Genomic DNA, 16,691 nt, shown 5'->3' on the forward strand with positions numbered 1-16,691 from the left:
TCTGTGTGTCTCTATGAATAAATAAATAAAATCTTTAAAAAAAAATAAATTCAACAACAAAGAAACAATGTGATCATGAAATGGGCAAAAGACATGAAGAGAAATCTCACCGAGGAAGACATAGACATGGCCAACAGGCACATGAGAAAATGCTCCGCATCACTTGCCATCAGGGAAATACAAATCCAAACCACGATGAGATACCACCTCACACCAGTGAGAATGGGCAACATTAACAAGGCAGGAAACCACAAATGTTGGAGAGGATGTGGAGAAAAGGGAACCCTCTTGCACTGTTGGTGGGAATGTGAACTGGTGCAGCCACTCTGGAAAACTGTGTGGAGGTTCCTCAAAGAGGTAAAAATAGACCTGCCCTACGACCCAGCAATTGCACTGCTGGGGATTTACCCCAAAGATTCAGATGCAATGAAACGCCGGGACACCTGCATGCACCCCGATGTTTCTAGCAGCAATGTCCACGATAGCCAAACTGTGGAAGGAGCCTCCGGTCAAGAAGCTGTGGTCTACGTATACAATGGAATAGGGATCCCTGGGTGGAGCAGCGGTTTGGCGCCTGCCTTTGACCCAGGGCGCGATCCTGGAGACCCGGGATCGAATCCCACGTCGGGCTCCCGGTGCATGGAGCCTGCTTCTCCCTCTGCCTATGTCTCTGCTTCTCTCTCTCTCTCTCTCTGTGACTATCATAAATAAATAAAAATTAAAAAAAAAGTTTAAAAAAAAAACAATAGAATATTCCTCAGCCATTAGAAACGACAAATACCCACCGTTTGCTTCAACGTGGATGGACCTGGAGGGTATTATGCTGAGTGAAGTAAGTCAGTCGGAGGAGGACAGACAGTGTATGTTCTCATTCATCTGGGGAATATAAATAATAGTGAAAGGGAATATGAGGGAAGGGAGAAGAAACGTGTGGGAAACGTCAGAAAGGGAGAAAGAACATGAAGACTCCTAACTCCGGGAAACGAGCTAGGGGAGGTGGAAGGGGAGGAGGGCGGGGGTGGGGGTGACTGGGCGACGGGCCCTGAGGGGGCACTTGACGGGATGAGCACTGGGCGTTACGCTCTATGATGGCTAATTGGCCACCACAAACCCCACAAGCGCAGGCCCTCCCCGCAGGGGACCCACGGAAGGGGCGCGGCTGTGCCCGCTGCCGACCGCGTGACCCGGGGAGGGGCGCAGGCTCTTCCCTCCCACACCCCACGTGACTCAGGGAGAAGCCGCCCCTCCCGGCGCCGCCGTGGGAGCCAGAGGAAGCTTCGCGGCGCCGCGGTCAGGCTCTGAGCCTTCCGTTCCGGGCTCTTGGGACGACTCGGGTCCCCACGTCGCCATTGTCAGCGGCGGGGGGCTCCGGGGTCACCGGGCCTCGCCACGTGGAGCAGGAGCCCCGAGCCCACCTGCGAGGCCGCGGGACGGCGGGGTGTGCCGCAGCCTGGCCCAGGCTCCCCGCGCCCCCGGGGGTGACGGGACGGCGGACGGTCGGCCCCGGGGGTGCGGGCGGCGGCACCACGGGCCGGGCCGGCGGAGCCGTTCTCTCGGGCTCGAGCCGCCTGCGCCACCTGCGCGGCCTGGTCGCCTCGACCCGAGGCCCGAGGGCACGTGCTAGGCCCGGTCGCAGCCGCCCCCCCCCCGCGGGGCCTCGCCTCGGGCTGCGGATGCGCAGGCCCCACGGTCAGGGTCAGGGCGTCAGCGGCGCTGAATCGCTGACTCGGGAGGGCGGCCCGCGGACGGAGGGCACGAGCCCGCGCACATCACGCGCTCTGGGGAGCGTCCTGACGAGTAAGTGGTTAGCGAGGGGGACCCCGGCGTTGGACGGCTGTGCTGGGCCGGGCGCACGGAGGCAGGGAGCCGACTGGCGATCGAGAGCCCGCCTCGGGAGCTGCTGGGGAGCGGCCAGGACGCCTTCCTCTCGGCTGGTGGGCGTGGGGGATGCGGGCCGAGCAGCTAAGGGTCCGCCTGGGACCTACTGCCCAGGGAAGCGGAGTTCCCGAGAAGCCTCAACTCCCAGCCACGGCGGGTTTGCTGTGCTAAAGTCCTCCCGTTCGGGAAAGACTGGCCCCTGGGCGTGTCGATGGAGTTACCTGCATTGAGGCCCCTGTGATCTGAAATCGTCCTGAACCCTCTGAGCCCATGGGACTGAGTGGGCCAAGCCACTCTAGTTTTTTTTTAATTTTATTTATTTATGACAGAGAGAGGGGCACAGTCAGAGGCAGAGGCGGGCCCCTTGCAGGGAGCCTGACGTGGGACTCGATCCCGGGTCTCCAGGATCAGGCCCTGGGCTGATGGCGCGCTAAACCACTGAGCCACCCGGGCTGCCCTCCCACTCTATTAAAAACTAAAATCTTGGGACGCCTGGGTGGCTCAGTAGTTGGGCATCTATCTGCCTTCTGTTCAAGGCTTGATCCTGGGGTCCTGGGATCAAGTCCTGCATAGCGCTCCTGGCACGGAGCCTGCTTCTCCCTCTGCCTAGGTCTCTGCCTCTTTCTCTGTCTCTCTCAAGAATAAATAAAATCTTAAAAACAAAACGAGCAAAGCTAAAATCTTTAGGGCACTTGGGTTGCTCTGTTGGTTAAGCATTGCACTCGATCTTGGCTTAGTTCTTGACTTTGGGGGGTGAGTTCTGTCCCCATACTCGGCATGAGGCCTACCTAAAAAGAAAACAAGACACAAAACCAAAAAAAAAAAAAAAAAAAAAAACCATCCCCCTAAGAAACAAAAACCCCATCAAAGTCTTTTATTTGAATACTTGCAGAGCCATCCTTCACTGAGACAGGATTTGCTCTTCTTGCCCTCTTCTCCAGTTTCTCCCCTTGTGTGTAACTGGGGCTATGTTCCAGCATAACAGAGCAGGAGATGCGCTCAGGCTGAGAAGGCAGATGAAGGTACTACACCCTAAGGAGGCTGAACGACCTAACCAGCAAGTACCAGCTTGGGGACCGTGTTTGGGACTGGAGTATAGGTGCTTGATAAAGGAGAGGGGGATTCAGATTGGGTAGGGTGAATTTACTGCTTTGGGAGTATTCTTCTGAGATACAAGGTTTGACATTCTGTCAGGGACCGCAGGAGTTTGTGTGAACTTGCTACAAGGATGGCTTCTAGAAGCATGAAAGGAAGCTACGGCCCGTGCTCAGTGAGGTTGAAATTGCTGGACCCCTGACAGATGGCAGCTGAAGGCTAAACCGCTCAGGGATTGTGAAGCTGGGATACATATGATGACTTTCTAAGGTAAGAAAACCCAAGCAAATGGATATATTCCACAGGAAGCACCAACAAACACATCATTTACCAAGGCTCTAGGAATATGCTGATGAGAGGGACAGCAGCGTCGTTAAACAGTTCAGTGGTGGGGTACGTGCATAGGCCAGTGCTGACAAACAGTAAGAGTGGCTTTCATAGAAACGGATGACAGGACCCTGCAGCACTTGAGGTCAGGCGGTGGCATTGAACCATCAGAGGCCAGGTTTACACCATTTACTGTGAGCCATGAGGTTGGAGTGGCAGCCAAGGCACCAACCCACAAAGGGTTCCAGAAATGGTTTGAAGAGCCCAGTGTTTTTCGTACAAAATGGAAGGTCAGCCACCAGGAGTAGTACTCTTATTATCAAAAGAAATCAAGGCTGGATGATGGGAGGCTGAAGACGGCTCAATACAAAGGCATGATCCCTTGCCAAATTCTAGTCAGTGTTCAGGCCTGGGACTGTCTAGTCTTTGAAGAGGAGGCCAGGTCCCCAGAACAAAGGACCATGTATGTATGGCAAGGGGATAAATATTCTTCCAGGAATTTTCGTACAGTTATTCAGCATATCTTTTACCTGTAGCTGTGCAATAAGTTACCCCAAAACTTAGTAGCATAATTGACTATTTTTGTTATCTTACGTGGTTTCTGTGGGTCAAAAATCTAGTTAAAGCTTAGCCAGATAGTGCTGGCTCATGGTGTCTCTGAGAATGCACACAAGATGTGGGTTGGGGCTGTAGTCATTTGAAGGTTGAGCTGAGCCTGGGATGTCCACTTCCAAGGCAGCTTACTCACATGCACAAGCAGGGGGAGCAGCAGGCTCCCTGCTGAACAGAGAGCCTGATGTGGGGCTTGACCCCAAGACCCTGGGATCATGACTTGGGCCACCCCGGTGCCCGGCCAGTAAGTTTTTGACCAGAGGCCTCAATTCCTTGCCTCATGGATGTTTCCATAAGGCTACTTGGGTGTTTCCATGACGTGAAAGCAAGTGATCCAGGGGAAGCAAAGCGGAAGTCACAATGCCTTTTATGACCTAACGTTGGAAGTCACACATTGTAATTGTCACAGATTGTCACAGGTCTGCCTTACTCAGTGAGGCAGGGGACTTCACAAGGGAATGACTGAATACCAGGAGGCTAGAATCATTGTGGCCATTTGGGAGGTAAATGCCTCCCACATTTGGGTAAATGTAAATAAACAAGGGGGATTGGACTCTAGGAGTAATTTGAGGAGTGGACTGGGGAAGGGGGAATATACCAAGAATTTTAATATTGTTGGATGTAGGGTCAGAGTTAACATTAGTTTCTGGATATACAAAACATAATCGTGGCTCACTGTTAGGATGGGGCCTATGGGGAGCCAAATAAATAGAATCCCAGGTCAGGATCCAGCTCACAATGGTAACCGTGTGACATTACTCAGTTTGCAGATGTTTAATGGAATAGAATGTTTGAAAATCCATGCAGAACACACATTGCGTCTTTCATTTGTAGGATCAGAACTATCATGATTGTGGAGGCCAAGTGGAGGTCTCTGTACCTGTTTCCATCCCTGGTCAAAATAGTAAGTATAAAACAATATCACAATCTAGGAGGAATGACGGATATTTTTATTACTCTTTTGTTGTTTCGTTTTGTTTGGTGTTTTTTTTATTCCTTTGTTTTTAAAAAAGATTTTATTTATTCACATGAGACAGAGAGAGAGAGGTAGAGACATAGGCAGAGGGAGGAGAAGCAGGCTCCATGCAGGGAGTCCAATGTGGGACTGGATCCTGGGACCCCAGGATCACTCCCTGACCCTAAGACAAATGCTCAACTACTGAGCCACCCAGGCATCCCTAATTTTATTCCTCTTAAGGATATAAAGGATTCAAGTGATGGTCCTTGTCATATTTCCATTTAATTCACCTGTCTACCCCTGCAGAAACCAGATTCATCCTGGAGGTTGGCCGAAATTTCCATAAATTCACCCAGATAGTAGCCCCAACTGAGGCTGCTATGCCAGATGTAGTCTCTTCGCTCAAGCCAGATTCATGACTTCTCAGGTACATGGTATACAAACATTAGTTGGCAAATGTGTTTCTTTCTATCCCTATCAGATACCGTTTGGATTCACATGGAGCAGACAACAGTATGCATTTCCCATTGCTCCAGGGTTGTACCTTTCCAGTCTGTCATAGTTCACGTACCACCTGGGTATCTGAAGAACATTGTGCCCATTTGCTCCTCTGATAGCTTGTCAATGGAGTTAGATTACAGGAAATGTCTGGCACATTGGAAGCCTTGGTAAGAAACGTGCATTCCATTGTTGGAGAAGATGCCTGTGAAGATTCAATTATCTGCCACATGAGAACAATTTTGAGTGCCCCAACAGTTGGGGACATGCTGGGTCCTATCATCCAAAGTAAAACATGAGTTATACCACTTGAATCTCCTGCAGAGAAGGAAGCACAATGCCTGAGAGGACTTTTCAGGTTTTGGAGACAACATATTCCACATCTCAGAACACTCTCTGCCTTGTATACCAGGTGACACAAAAGACTGCCACTTAAAAAAAAAAAAGGTTTTATTTGTTAAAGAAGGAGAGCACAGGGCAGGAGCAGAGGGAGAGGGAGAAGCAGGTTCCCTGCTGAGCACGGATCCCAACACAGGGCACGATCCCAGGACATTGAGATCACAACCTGAGCCAAAGTTCCCAACGCAGGGCTCCATTCTAGGACGTTGAGATCACGACCTGACCAAAGTCAGACTCTTAACTGACTGAACCCAAAAAGACTTCGACTTTTGAGTGTATCCCAGAATAGGAAAGTTCTCTGCAGAGCAGCAGAGTCTAAGCTGCAGTTGAAAGCAGCCTTGTTACTTGGGCATAAGACTGAGCAGATCTCAGAGGATTGGGTGTATCATGGGTAGGGAACGATACCTTCCAGGAGTCTGGAGCAAACCCATGCTGTCCACAGAGGTGGCTCGGATATGTTTCATAAAGCCGTTCCTGTAATGCTGCTGGGCCCTGGTGGAAGACCGTTGGACATGACATGACCGCATGCCCAGAACTGCATCTTGTGAGGTAAGTTCTGTCAAACCCACCAAGCGATAACGTTGGTTAGGTTCCACAACTATCCACTGGTGAGCGGAGGAGTCCCACAGAGTTAGAAGCCACGGCTGCCACCTGAAGACTTTATCCTCTTTGTGTCTAGCACCGAGTTGGCAAGCAAAGGAGCCCCCATTCTTGGTTGGAGTGAATGACCCAGGTTAGGAAAGGATAGGGCTGCTTTTAAACCGGGACATAGAAGGACGCCTGGGTGGCTCAGCAGTTAAGCACCTGCCTTCAGCTCATGGCGTGATCCTGCACTTCTTGGATCAAGTCCCACATCGGGCTCCCCGAGGGAAATCTTCTCCCTCTGCCTCTGTCTCTGCCTCTCTTTCTGTGTCTCTCATGAATAAATAAATAAAATCGGAAAAAAAAATTAAAACCAGGGCATAAAGAGCAATAAGTTTGACTCCCAGGAGATTCGTCCAGGACCCTCTTGGTATTCCCTTGCCCCGTTGTGACAGTAAAAAGACAAGTGCCACAACCCTTGCCAAAAGAGGCCTGGTGAGCTGGGGCTCAGAAATTTTAGAGATGAAGGTGTGAGGAAGGCCACCTGGCAACTTAGCGAGGAGGACAGCAGAGTTTGTAGGGACCTTGAGGGGAATCTGCAACAAATAATGCAGGGAGGACAAGATGAGTATCCATCATAGCCCAAGACCAGCTGCAGTGGCCAAGGCCATCATTTACTCACTGGTCTTCCTCTTCTGAGTCTTCCCCAGGATTAGAGGCCACTGGAATCTCAGGGGAGACCCTTCCCACATAGGTGAAGTGCATTCAGGCGGTGCACGTGGTCAGTTGGCCAGCAATAGATCCTGGATTTTGTGGAGGAGAAGAGGAGTGACCCATTGTTGGCTGCACTCAGAAGCCAGAGGCCTCATCTCCTCCTACCTGCTGGGCAGAGGCCCGAGGCCTTGGGCTGAGAATCTCCACAAAGGGAGAAAGCAGAAGTCAGTGTGACAAGTAGACTGTGCTTAAACAGCCACCTCAACTACAGAGGGAGGTTGATGAGGATCGTTCAGGTGCAGATGCGCAGCGGGGAGATGCTTAGTGGCTTCAGGTGGGAGCAGCTGTAGGTGGGAATGGCTCCTCCTCAGAAAGGCATTTGGGAGGAAGGCTGACAGGCTGAGGGGGAGGGGAATGGAGGTCGCCTCAGAGTGTGGGAGTTCTCACTGCCGACCTTTGGAGAACCTCTTTTCTGTGTCCTCTGCAGCCATCAGTAGGATATACATCCCTCATGAGGAGTCAAGTAGTTGGACTGACTTTTTTGCTGAGTGAGAGGGGCATGAGGGAGGGGCAAGGGCAGAGACACCCCTCTGGGTTCCAGGCATGTGGCTCTTCTTGGGCTGTTCCTTCAGAGAAATGGGACATTTCAGAAGCACAGGGGAGGGTTCACACACAGCCACTTCTGCAGCAAGGGCCCTCCTGCTTCCGAGGAGCTCTGCCATCAGAACAGTTGGTGGTTGTGACAGGGGCCTGGTGTGCCCTCCTGTCCTGCCTGCTCCATAAGCTGCCTCCCGGGCCTCAGCTCTGAGCCAGGTGCCCCTTCCTGCTCATACATAAGTGGAGCATGCTCAGTTGGGTCATAGTCCAGTGTTTTGGTGGTTCTAAATGCTCATGTACCAAACCTGCCCCAGCGCATTCCCCTTGTGCCCCACAGAAGAGCAGCCTGCCATGGGATGTGAGGGCTGAGCACTGCTCCAGGGAGCAGCAGAGCAGTCGGGGTGGGAAGTAGAGGAAGGTCGGGCCCGGGTGTGGATTGCTGGCCGTGCTGGTGGTGGAGGTAAATGCATGTGGTTGTAGAGCCTCCTCGAGTACCACAGTGCTGGCGGGTGGCTCTGGCCCTCGCCTGGGGCCCTGCCTGCGGCTGTTGCTCCTGAGGCCTCGTGGGTTCTGCAATTGATTTCTGATTTCACCACCTGTATAGGCTTAGGTGTTGGCTTCTGTAGTCTGCACACTAGTTTCCCAATCCACCTTTTTCAGATTCTAAAAGTTGGCTTTTCTTGAAGAGTGGGGCTAATTCATTCTCCTTGACTTTCTGGTCTTAGCTATTCCTTTACTTCATTTAGGGTTTCAGGAGGCAGCTGAGAGCACTCAGGCTCAGTTGTCCATGTGTCATCAGAAGTTCACTGAGAGATTCTCAAATGTGTCAGTCTGCTCTTGTTCCTAGAAGAAATGCTTTGTGATTCTGTTCAAAGAACACCAATTAGTTCTTCTTAGTAATGTTTTAGTAACGACCTTTGTATCTACTTATACTTGAGATGGTACATTTTTTTTTAATTTTTATTTATTTATGATAGTCACAGAGAGAGAGAGAGGCGCAGAGACACAGGCAGAGGGAGAAGCAGGCTCCATGCACCGGGAGCCCGATGTGGGATTCGATCCCGGGTCTCCAGGATCACGCCCTGGGCCAAAGGCAGGCGCCAAACCGCTGCGCCACCCAGGGATCCCGAGATGGTACATTTTAAAGAAGATTTATTTACTTGAGATAGGACAAGCGGGGAAAGAAGGGCAGAGGGAGAAGCAGACTCCTCGCTGAGTGCAGGGAGCCCCATTCGGGGCTCAATCCCAAGACCCTGGGATCATGACCTGAGCTGAAGGCAGCCGCAGAGCTGAGCCACCCAGGCACCCCACGATGGTGCTTTAATGTTCCCTTCTCTTGTCTTTTTCTGACATTTTATGTCAAAAATTCACTAGCCCCATAAGAGGGGTTTTTTATGTCTTCTTGATTTTTTAAAAATAATTTTCTAGTCTCTGAATTGCTCTGAGCTTGGTAGAATGTGAAGAGGAACGTATTCCATAGAGCAGGGATCCCTGGGTGGCGCAGCGGTTTGGCGCCTGCCTTTGGCCCAGGGCGCGATCCTGGGGACCCGGGATCGAATCCCACATCGGGCTCCCGGTGCATGGAGCCTGCTTCTCCCTCTGCCTGTGTCTCTGCCTCTCTCTCTCTCTCTGTGACTGTCATGAATAAATAAATTTAAAAAAAAAATCTTTAAAAAAAAAAAAAATGGAACGTATTCCATAGAGCAGGAAGGAGGACAGATCTGAACTTGTGGAAAGTTGCCGTTATTGTTTTAGAAGCTCTGCTTGCCAGAGAAGGCAAACAAAACCTCAGGACCCGACCTCTTACCACTGGACTGGGGTAAGAGATGGGTTATTCTGTCCGGCTCCTTGAAATCACCTTGGAGATGGTGATGATCTTTGGGAAAGTTCAGGAAATTAGGTTTGGAACAATTTATACTCTCTGAAGTCCAATAAAGAATGGAGATGAAGCCATAATTGTTTTCCTTCACTTAGCTGGTATTAAGGGACACTGGGTGAACCTAGCAGAGAAAGAGCTGAAGATTTAGGACTAGAAGTTGTAGGATGGCAGGAGAGGTGGAGGACCGCCTAGGGTCTCACTTCCTGCTAAGATGGGTGGTTGAGGCTGAGTGTCCTGTGCCAACAGGAGGAGGCTGAGCACTGTGAAAATCTACTTAGGCTTTTCCCTTAACCTTGTGCCAGGTTGGTGGAGATGAGTGGACAAGACCCTCTCAATCTCTTGGATCTTGCAGCACAGAGCCTGCGGAATGAGAAGGCCTCAGCTGTACGTGACCTGGGAGAGCTCCCTGTCGGCCTTTTCCCAACTCTGTCCACAGCAGCCTTTGATGGGGGACACACGAAGACTGTGACAGCAATGGTGCAGGCCTGGCCCTTTCCCTGCCTCCGTCTGGGACCGTTAAGAGATCAGTCAAGAACTCAAGACCTCTTGGAAGCCGTCCTGGATGGGCTGGAATTGGTTCCTCCTAACGCTGTTTGGCCCAGGTAACTGGAGAGATGGGGTGCTGGTAGGGGCACAGTGAATTGCAGAAGTGGGAGCTGGATTCAGGGATGTGGAGTCCAAGCATGTGCTAGCCTCTCCTGGTGGTGCAGCATCTGTCATCATGAGGCCCTGAGGCCATTGTCAGAGTCCCTCCGTGAAGAGAGTCCTGGCATAGTTCAGAGCTGATCATGCTACTGAGGTGGTTAAGAGTGTGGCTGGGTTCCTGGGTGGTATCCCGGCAACGTATAATGTGGGGAAGCAAGGAGGGCACCTAGAAGGCATAGTGGACGGCAGAGGGCAGGGCTGCTGGTTGGCACAGTGGTGGGTCCCCAGGGTCTGCCGCTGCTGCTGGTCTCCTGCCGGCCCCGCTCTACAGGCCTGAAATTCCTCATGTCTGCTCTCCTCCTCATTCCCCACAGGAGATCAAAGCTGAAGGTGCTGGATTTTACCCATGACGTTGAGCACTCCAACTGGGAGGAGTGCTCGGAGGCTACTCCTGCACCCTTTGTCATCACTCACATGCTAGAAGAGCCGGAGGCGGACAAGCTGACACCCAGTTACAAAGAACAGCCTTAGCATCACCGAGAACCCGAGGAAATACACAGAGACCTTTTCCTAGGTGGTTTGTTCGGCTTCTTCCACCTGTCTGGGTTCCCCTCGTACATACTCCAGAGAGTCGAGAAGAACCATGGCGGTCTGCGCCTCCACTGTCAGACACTGGTCATTGTCCAAGTGCCATTCCTCAGCCTTGTCGAGATCCTGGGGATGCTGGAGCTGGAGACCATCCGGGAGCTGAGGCTTCATTACAGGAGTACGTTCTGCTCCCGTTCTGACCTAATCCAGTTTTTTTTACCCGCGCAAGGGTAAATGAGCAACCTGGGCAACCTCATCATGAACGACATCCCCTGGGATTTCCCTGCAGACTGTTTCTTTTTGCTGAGTCCACTGGGCCGCCTCTAGAAGCTCCATCTCATCTTTGGCTGTCTCTCGGGCCAGCTGCATAAGATGCTGAGTGAGTGTGCGACAAGTCCCTCTGAAGGGCCAGGGGCCAGGATCCCTGGAGTCGTCCCTGAACCCTGCTGCGTCGGAGCAGAGACAAGCCTGGATTTCCAATCCTGTGAGGCCGCAGAGTCACTGAGGACACAGACTGCAAGGCTGAGGTCTTGGACCAGCCAGTGGCTGTCGATTGCTATAGAAGAGAAAGATGCAGGTCTGAAATTGGCCTGTCATTCACTCTTTCATTCATTTTCACGCACTCAGTCCGTGCCAAGCAGACAGCTAAGAATGGATATGAAACTCTGACCAAACTCAGGGTCTCGTCTTCCTAGAGCTTATGTAGAGAAAGTGAACCAGGATGGTAGGTTGTCAGGGTGGTGTTTGAGGGAGGGAACTGCCCCCTCACCAATGTCTAAGCTCAGCTGATTTGATGAACTCCTTCCTCTCTTTTGTGTCTCACAGACTTCTCTGTAGCCTGCCCCCCCCACCCCCCCGAATACAGAGCTGTTCTCCTGGGGCCTGGTCTTTGAGTAAATAGAAGCATGGGGAACCATCTTCCCAAATTCTCCAGCCAGTAAAACCTATGCTTTACCATGTGTAGGAGCTATAGTTAAATTTCATTAATTCAGCCACACTTTGTGGAGCATGTGCGATAATTGTGTTGATGGGGCTTATTAGGAAGCTAAGGCTGAGAGGTGCCTGACTCCATAGTCTGCAAACAGAGAGGTCCCATGGCCAGCGGGGATGGGTTTCACTCCACACTCTGTGGTCTTAACCACTACAGAAGCCTGGCTCCCACCATGTGCATCCAGACTCGGGTAGGCATTGTGCCAATTTCTCAGGCCAGATTTCTGGATCTTTCCCAAATGTATCTAGTGGGACACTCGAGTTTCCAAGAAGTGACTGTGTCTGTCTGTCCACAATGGCCTGCAAAACCACTGGAGACGCTGGTGATCAATGGATGCAGGCTCATTGAGAATGACATCACCTACTTGTCCCAGAGCATTCATGCCACCCGCCTGAAGGAGTTGGTTCTCTGTGGCAATAACCTGTCCCACACGGTTCCTGGGCCCCTCCAGGTTCTGCTGGGGGAGGTGTCTGGCACTCTACAGCACCTGAACTTGTGCAGCTGCCGGCTGAAGGAAGCCCAGCTCCGAACCCTGCTTGCCTGCTCTGTGCTGCTGCTCGAGCCTCCCCTCGCTCGTGTTCTACGACAATGTCATCTCCACATCGGGCATCACGAACGTGCTTCAACAGTTAGGAGGGTTGAAGGAGCTGAAGCGTGTGCAGTCCCCTGTTCCTGCTGAATGTGTTGTATACTTGGATGAATACAGGTGGGGGAAGCTCAACAGAGTGGAACTTGCCCGGGTGCACGCCAAGTTGCAGGAAATGTTGCAACCACCCCAGCGGGCCGACATGGAGTCAACTAATTCTACCTCAGTGGCCTGACAATGAAAACGCACAGCTGACCTGATGGGGAAGAGGAGCAGCATCTGTCCTGGAGCTGTGGTTGTGGATTTCCCGGATGGTGTGGCTTCAAGGAAAACTATCAAAACAAGAAAACACAACCAACGCTCCAGTGGGGACTGCTGTTTCTGGATCCAGCTGGGGCTCAATTCTTCATGAAATCGACAAGCACTGGTCAAACATGGACACTGTGCAAGTGTTCTGATGCTGCGTATAAAAGGACAACTTCGCCTGACACTGGTACTTCTAGTCTGTTTACCCAGTTTCCCTTTCATTATGCTTCAGTATTCCCACTTTGAACAACACGCAGTTGGGTGAGTTAATTCTCAAAACATTAGTTTATAAAGTGAGGTCAATGAAATGTTCATCAAAGGAATAGGTGAACGTGATACGATCAACACGGAGCGTTCATTCAACTATTTATTCAAATATTTGTTGACTTCCTGTTTTGTTCAGAAACTGCTCTCACCGGGAAGACGGTGTAAACATTCGGGGTGTCTGCTCTCCAAGAACTTAGCTTTGAAAGAGGATGGGGCCCACTAAACCAAGTCAGCAGACCCGTAAGAAAGCTGGTTTCAAAGGAGCGCTGTAAGAATGACAGAAGGAATACCAGTCTGATGAGGGCTTATTGGAGTTAGGAGCACTATGAGATGATTGAGAATATGCATCAGTCTCTGCCCTCAGTTGCTGGCACAGAGCTCCTGAAACCTTGTCATTTCCTAAGTAATAACACTAGGAACATCCTCTGTTCCAGCATTTGGTCTTTGACCCCCATCCCTGACAGAGGGCTTTTGTTCTTTTAAGATTTTATTTATTCATGAGAGAGACAGAGAGAGAGAGAGAGAGGGGCAGAGACACAGGCAGAGAGAGAAGTAGGCTTCCGCCCAGGGAGCCCGATGTGGGACTGGATCCTGGGACACTAGGACCACGCCCTGGGCCAAAGGCAGGGTAACCCACTGAGCCACCCAGGAGTCCCCAGAGGGCTCTTGAAAGCTTTATAAATTCCCAAGTGATAAGGGTGCTAGGATCATCTTTTGTTCTAATGAGGTGGCTCAGGCTGTGCTCTCAGATGACTCCCAGATGGGACTGGTCCCCAGAAAGATGAGGCCATGATTACGAGCTTGGAATTTTAGGCCCCATCCCTCATCTTCCAGAGCAGGGAAGAGGGGCTGGAAATGGAATGATTGATCATGCCTATGTGAGGAAACCTTCCTAAAACCCCAGTCATAGGGGATTTGGAGAGCTTCCACCTAGATGTACCCCAACACCACAAGGACAGAAACTCCTGCACGTCCTCCCCCCGCCAGGACTTCACCCTGTGTAAGTCCTCATCCGGCTCTTCATCTGTATTGTTTGTCCTTTTATAACTGGTAAATGTGTTTCCCTGAGATCTGTGAGCCACTGTAGCAAATTACTCCAACCCGAGGGGGTGCTCATGGGAGCCTCTGATTTTCATCCAGTTCAGACAAGTTGTATAACCTGGGGACTTAACTACTATTGGCATCTGAAGTAGGGCGGGGGCGGTCTTGTGGGACTGGGCGGGTAAGTTGGGATCCGCCACTATCTCCAGGTGGATGGTATCAGAGATGTGATGTGACTGAGTTCTCATTGCAGGGAAAAATCGCCTCACGCCTAAAGTGTCAGAAGTCACTTGTGTGAAGAGTAACGGAGACACAGGAGAGACTCCCAGCAGGGAAGCCCCAGGTTTTTCCCTTTGAAGGAGGTAGACAGAACTGGGGTTTTCCTTTATAGCCCCTATTCTTTTTGAGGGGGGTTGTGGTGGGGAAGATCAGGGAATTGAGGCTTCTGTGTGAACCTTCTGATGACTCATAGGTGAGTGTTGAGAAGCACCCAGATATGAGGAGAGCTGGGGACACCCCTCCCAGGCGGAGAAATGAGAGAGACGGTGAGAAGGAGTCAAGGAGATGGAGGCTTCACTTTGAGTAGTATGGATAGGTTAACAGTATTTTTCCAATCCAGGAACTTGGAATGTCTTTCCATTTATTTGGGTCTTTGAAAATTTCCTTCATCAGTGTTTATAATTTTCAGCATACGAGTCTTGCACCTCTTTTGGTTCCTAAGTATTTTATTCTTGCTGTTGTTATGGTAGATGGAATTGTTTTCTTAATTTCTTTTTTAGGTATTTCATTGTTAGTCTTTCGAAATGTCTCCAATTTTTATACGTTGATTTTATATTGTGTAAGTTTACTGAATTTTAGTAGGTTTTTGTGGAAAGTCTTTACACTTTCCTACATATATGATCTTTCCACCTGTGAATAGATAATTTTACTTTTTTCTTTATGACTTCTATACCTTGTGTTTCTGTGTCTTGCCTGATTGCTCAGGCTAGGACTTCCAGAACAGTGTTGAGTAGCAGTAGTGAGAGTGGAGATCGTTGCCTTGTTCTTTCAGGTTTAACGCACTGGTTATATTAGCTGTAGAGTTTTCATAGATGGGCTTTATTGTGTTGAGGTTTTAGAAGTTTTACTGAACATGAGTTGGTGTTGAAGTTTGTCACATGTTCTGCGTCTGTTGAAATGATGATGATGTAATATTTGTGTCTCATTGTTTGTATTGTGTCTCACATTGATTTGCATTGATTTTGCATGTGTGAGGCCAACTTTGAATCCCAAGGATAAATCCCACTTGGTCAGGGTATAGGACTCTCTTGATGTGCTGTTGAATTTAGTTTGTTAGTACAGTTGACCCTTGAGAACAGCATGGTGGATACGGATGCCAACAGTGAGAAATGTGTATATAACTTTTGTCTTCCCCCAAAACGTAAGTACTAATGGCATACTATTGTGAGAAGCCTTACCGACAGGAATAACACATATTTTATGTTATATGTATGATATACTGTATTTATATAGTAAAGTAAACTAGAGAAAAGGAAATATTTAAAAAATCACAAAGAAGAGAAAATAGGGGTGCTTGGGTGGCTCCTTCAGTTAAGAGTTCAACTCTTGATGTCGGCTCAGGTCTCAATCTCAGGGTCATGAGTTCAGGCCCTGCATTGGGCTCCACGCCCAATGGAGTCTACCTTCAAGGGTGTGGGGGCACCTGGATGATTCAGTTAAGCATCTGACTCTTGATTTCAACGTAGACCATACATGATCTCAGGGTCATGAATTCAAGCCCCAGTGTAGACTCCATGCTGGGCATAGAGCCTGCTTAAGATCCTCTCTCCCACTCCCTCCCGCAACTTGCCCACCTGCACTCTAATACAAAAGAGAAGATAGGGTCAGGGTACTGTATACATACTTACGTGAGTGTACTGGCTCGTGACAGGAATGGTGGCCCCGAGATGGCCATGTCCTGCAGCCTGGTAGCCTTGGCTCATCAGTAGGTCACTGGGTGGGTCTAAAGGTGGCAGCAGTATCTTGGAGGTTCAGTATAGCTGCCCCATCTGCCTGCTGGTGTACCACAAGCCATGGTCAACAGCTACTGTAGCCAAACTTGAGTGTGCTGGCCTCCAGGAGGCCATGGGGCCAGGGCACCACTAGGAGGAGGAGTCCACACCCAGCCCAGGAGGGGCCCAAGGCCTGCAGTCACACCTACTGCATGGAGGACTTGGGAGGAGGGATGAGGGCACCAGGGGTGTGGGGCTCTCTTTGCGGCACTGTCTCTGCCCTCTGGGCACTTTCTACTTTAGCCCAGCCTTCTACCTGCCAGCCCCAGGAGTTCAGCCCAATCACCCCATTAGTACATGATGTGACCTGCCCAGTCCTGGGACCTCCTGTGGTGGGCGGATGCTGGCAGCCTCACTGAGCCTCTCTAGGTACTCAGAAGGCAACAACAGATGGGACGTCTGTGCTAAAGGCCTTCAGTTTGGTCCTATGCGGTTGTAAATAAATGCCTTGTGGCTTAATGTTGGCAGCTCTTTGAGAAGCTACATTTAAGTGAACCCATGCAGTTCAACCCTGTGGTGTTCACAGATCAACTGCATATCCTGTTTTTTTCTTAAACATCTATTTCTATGATAAAGGTTACTTTATGAATTAGGTACCGTGAGATATTAACGATAAAGCTAATATACAAAAAATTGTAACAACATGGCCTAAAAAAAGTTATGTGAATGTCTCTCTC

At 50.4% G+C, this 16,691-nt stretch overlaps 1 long non-coding RNA gene across 2 annotated transcripts; it reads left to right on the forward strand.

Annotated features, from left to right (window-relative positions):
- The first annotated feature begins 1,718 nt into the window (after nt 1-1,718).
- Nucleotides 1,719-15,319, forward strand: LOC119878674. 2 transcript variants are annotated; one of them, XR_005387063.1, is made up of 8 exons: nt 1,719-1,797; nt 2,820-2,977; nt 3,073-3,243; nt 4,747-4,816; nt 5,352-6,316; nt 9,842-10,141; nt 10,559-13,922; nt 14,217-15,319. It is a non-coding gene; the product is annotated as an uncharacterized LOC119878674 (long non-coding RNA). The 2 variants fall into 2 exon arrangements; XR_005387062.1 differs by lacking the exon at nt 1,719-1,797 and having other exon boundaries at nt 2,745-2,900.
- The last annotated feature ends 1,372 nt before the right edge of the window (nt 15,320-16,691 follow it).

The sequence above is a fragment of the Canis lupus genome, unplaced genomic scaffold (genome assembly GCF_011100685.1).
Source record: "Canis lupus familiaris isolate Mischka breed German Shepherd unplaced genomic scaffold, alternate assembly UU_Cfam_GSD_1.0 chrUn_S1802H1999, whole genome shotgun sequence".
NCBI classification, from domain to species: domain Eukaryota; kingdom Metazoa; phylum Chordata; class Mammalia; order Carnivora; family Canidae; genus Canis; species Canis lupus.